Consider the following 5,000-nt stretch of genomic DNA (forward strand, 5'->3'; position numbering starts at 1 on the left):
CCTAACCCTTACAATTGCCCTAACCCCTAACCCTAAACCTAACGCAAACGACTAAAATAGCCTTTTTGCTTTTTAGGACCGGCCAAATGTACTCACTTGTCCGAATCCCGCAACCCCCCCCCCCCCCCCCCCCCACACACACCCAAATTCATATTGAGTTGTTTGCAATTGTATTGAATAACCATTGTGTGTGCAGGTAATATACCCAGTCACACTGCCCTAGGCATTAAGCTTGTCTCTGTTCCTGTCTAGACAACATGACTCACCACTCTTATTCACATCACACACTAGGGAGGGTTAAACTGAGGCTGCTGTAGCTACCCAGCAGAGATGGGAAATGACAATGATTCTCTCTCTCTCTCTCTTTCTTCCTATCTTTCTTTCTTTCTTTCTTTCTTTCTTTTTGTCACATGCTTCGTAACTAACAGTTATTAACAGTAAAATACTCACTGACAGGCCCTTCCCAACAATGCAGATAGAAAGAATAATACAACACGATCAGCTTCTTTGTCTTTTTGACGTTGAGGGTGAGGTTATTGTCCTGGCACAGGGACTACTGGAGGGAACTAAGCACGCACCCCTGAGGGGCCCCTGTGTTGATGCATCCGCGTGGCGGATGTGTTGTTGCCTACCCACACCACCTGGGCGCGGACCTTCAGGAAGTCCGGGATCCAGTTACAGAAGGAGGTGTTCAGTCCCAGAGACCTGAACTTTAGTGATGAGCTTTGAAGGGCACTATGGTGTTGAACACTGAGCTGTAGTCAATGAACAGTTTTCCTGTTTGACGGAGGTTGTAGCAAGATTTCTTATAAGCATCCGGATTAGTGTCCCACTCTTTGAAATCACCAACTCTAACCTTTAGTTCAGTGCGGATGTTGCCTGTAATCCAAGGCTTCTGGTTGGGATATGTAAGTACGGTCACTGTGGGGATGATGTCGTCGATGCACTTATTAATGAAGCCGGTGACTGATGTGGGAGGGAGGGAGGGTGAGGGTGAGGGAGGGAGGGTGAGGGGGAGGGAGGGAGGGTGAGGAGGGGGGAGGGAGGGCGGGTGAGGAAGGGGGAGGGAGGGTTTAGTACGTGTTTCTGTGTCTGGAGTAAAGGTGATCAAAAATGTTGGTGCCTTTAGTTGCCAAGGTAACATGCTAGTAAAAATGAGGTAAAACAGATTTCAGTTGCGCTGCATTAAAATCACCGGCCATGAGAAGCGACGCCTCTGAATGAACATTTTTCTTGTTTGCTTATGGCCCTATACAGCTTCGTTGAGTGCTGTGTTTGTGCCAGCATCGGTTTGAGGTGGTAAATAGACAGCTAAGATTTTTTTTAAATGAAAAACGCTCTTGGTAAATAGTTTGGACTGCAGTGAAGTATTCTAACTCAGAGGAGCAAAAAACTCGAGACTTCCTTAACATTGGAGACACCAGCTGTTGTTCACAAAGACACACCCCTCCTCCTTAACCTTACCTGAGGCTGCCGGCCGGTCTAAATGATGCAATGAAAAAACCAGCGAGATGAATATAATTCATGTCCGTGTTCAGCCACGTCTCAGAGAAACATAACATTTTACAGTTCTTCCTCTTTCGAGTCCCGATTAGATTAGCAGAATTGGTAGAATTGATCAGGAGCCCGTAAAATGGCTGCCAACCACTGCAACGTCATCTCCCTCCTTCTCTTATTAAACAGGAAGATATGTTTAGACAATCTAAAGCAGTATAGTAATCCAAGTCGGGGTACTGCAGTGGGGTCGCCAATGAAGAGTACAGATTATTGTATGGGGGAAATACAGCATACAAATGTATTTGAGAAAGATAATTTTATTGAGAAAAATGTGTTTAGATCGATAATTGACCGATTTTTAAAGGTTGTGTCAATAGATTTTTGTGGGTGGGGTATGGTTGCACAGAATTTTTGTGAGAGAAAAAGAAATTGGTCCTCCCCCCTTGTCAGAATAGTTGAAATACCTCTGATTTAAACAATAATATGCAGGAACAGCTCTTAGCCAATGTGCAGAGACCAGTGTCTGTCAGCAAAGTGATTTACACACACACACACACACACACACACACACACACACACACAACAGCCAGGTCACAAATTGGAAGTCCGTCCAGGTAAACAGGATGTCAGGAGATGACTTCGGAACCGGCCACTAGGGGCAACGGTGGGCGCCATTACCATCCAGTAGGCTTGGGGTTTGTCGTGAGCTCCGGGTCTCCGAGGGTCACGTGATCAATCCCAGTGATAGGTACTCATTTGAACTCTTAACCCTTAACTATTAACCATTTGGAAGTAATGCCTGAAATCTTAAATTTGATGTTTATGGACAAACGTTGGATTCAGCAGTGAGACTGTAAGAGCTTGTTGCACACACACACACACACACACACACACACACACACACACACACACACACACACACACACACGCTCCTGCCCAGACACACCTATCAGTGTAAATCCCTTCCTGCTTAGATGAATGTATTTATACTTCCTGTTTTATACTTCCTGATTTTAATCTCCACCTAATCTTATGACTGTATTTCATACACGGAAAACAGGAAGTGTGTGTGTGTATGTTTGTGTTCTCCTCTCGTTGAGGGGGACAGAAAGAGAAAGGGAGATAGAGAGAGATACACAGATAATGAGAGAATGAAAGATGGGAGAAATAAAAAAGATACAGAAACAACAACAACAAATTGTTGTAGACACACAGGAACAGGACATGCCATCATTAACACGTTTTGGCAGACTGATCCAAATGGCACCCTATTCCCTATTTAGTGCACTACTTTTGACCATGGCTGGCACCCTATTCCCTATTTAGTGCACTACTTTTGACCAGGGCTGGCACCCGATTCCCTATTTAATGCATTACCTTTGACCGGGGCCCATATGAGGGAATAGGCTTCCTATTTGGGACGCACAATGTTTTTTGGCAGAGTGACCCTACTGTGACACAGCCCTTTACTGCTCACCTCTGTTCCCAGCCCTCTCAAAACCAGCCAGGGATATAGTTAAGGGGTAAATATTTATCCATCCAATGAGCAACGCATCCTGTAGAGAGGAGTGTGGGTGTGTGAAATCTGTCTCTCATAGGAAACAGAAGAAATACAACTCAGGACATCATGTCCTTGCTAGTGGAAAAGCACTTCATTTCCAAAAACAAAAACCGTAGAACTCCAGGAAGTGGAGGATGATATACGAAAACTATTGACTACCAGGAAGAGATCTGGTGATAAACAAGGACCATTTCTGGTTAATCTTCTATATAGTTTAATTTAACTCCAATATAAGTCATAGGATAAACAATTGACCATTTTGAAATTGTTTCAAAAAAGAAAGACAAAAACAGGCTTAGGTATAGATATGGGTCCAGATCCCAAGTGGCGCAGCGGTGTAAGGCACTTCATCTCAGTGCTAGAGGAGTCACTACGGACCCTGGTACGATTCCAGGCTGTATCACAACCGGCCGTGATTGGGATTCCCATAGGGCTGCGCACTATTGGCCCAGTGTCGTCCGCGATACATTTTGGGGCCGGGGTAGGGCTGTCATTGTAAATAAGAATTTGTTTTTAACTGACTTGCCTAGTTTAAATAAAGGTTACATTAAAAAAAAAAGAGGATTCCCAAATCTTAGACCTACCGCCATTAACCTTGGAATGTTCCCGAGTAAAGAACAACAACACGTGTATCATCATGGCTCATGCGTTTTCACAGAGCTATGTTTGGCCAATGAGACAAACTCCCACATGAAGAGACAAGGTTGGTGATGTAGGAGAGATACAAGAAGAGAGAGAGAGAGGGAGAGAGAGGGGGGATGAGAGAGAGAAACGGAGAGGGGTGGGCTGAGAGAGAAAAGGGGGAGAGAGAGAGAGAGAGAGAGAGGGGGGGAGAGAGAGGGGGATGAGAGAGAGGAGGGAGAGGGGGGGTGAGAGAGAGAGAGAGAGAGGGAGAGAGGGGGGCTGAGAGAGAGAGGGGGAGAGAGGGGGGATGAGAGAGAGAGGGGGGATGAGAGAGAGGGAGAGAGGGGGGGCTGAGAGAGGGGGGGGCTGAGAGAGAGAGGGAGAGAGGGGGGATGAGAGAGAGAGGGGGGATGAGAGAGAGAGAGAAAGAGGGGGGGCTGAGAGAGAGGGGGATGAGAGAGAGAAAGAGAGAGGGCTGAGAGAGAGGGGGATGAGAGAGAGAGTCAACGAGAGTGATAGGAACAAAGAGAAAGAGGGAGTGACAGATACAGCGAGAGAGGGTGAGAGAGAGAGAGAGAGAGAGAGAGAGAGAGAGAGAGGGAGGGAGGGAGGGGGGTTAGCAGAGAAGTGATAAATGAGAAGTCTTGATTTGCTATTTCAGGGTATATCTGTCTCCTCCGTTAGGAGAGCAGAGAGGGAAACAGTGTTTGTGTGTCAGAGTCATGTGTCTCGGAGACAGCCAATGAGACCAGAGGAATTTGGTTCACATGCAAGTTTACTGGGTCAGACAGAAGCTGAGGAGGGGGCAACAACCAATCAGAATAGACCCAGGTGTCCGGAGGAACCAGCCAATGAGAGGTGACTCCGGTGTCTGGATGGTCCCAGTTGATGTTTGACAGCTAGATGGCTGCTCCAGACATACTGCATCTAATTGCCATGGAGACGTGTGTGTGTGTGTGTGTGTGTGTGTGTGTGTGTGTGTGTGTGTGTGTGTGTGTGTGTGTGTGTGTGTGTGTGTGTGTGTGTGTGTGTGTGTGTGTGTGTGTGTCCTTGTAATAAAGAGTGAGGGATGCATATAGAAAGAGAGAAAGAGAGATGGAGAGAGAGAGAGGAAGAGATAGGTAAGTAAATGAGAGAAAACGTATCACATACAATTATGCAAAACTCATCTCTCCAATGATTGTTTCAGCTTAATACAATGGCTGTGTCCCAAACAGTTGGTCGATAGACAGCTACCCAAAATATAGATGAAATCTCTCTTGGTAAATAGCAGCTTATCAATTTAACTCAGGCAAGCAAAAACTCTAGACTTCCTTAA

Source organism: Salmo salar, chromosome 14, assembly GCF_965601325.2.
Source record: "Salmo salar chromosome 14, fSalSal1, whole genome shotgun sequence".
Taxonomy (NCBI): Eukaryota; Metazoa; Chordata; class Actinopteri; order Salmoniformes; family Salmonidae; genus Salmo; species Salmo salar.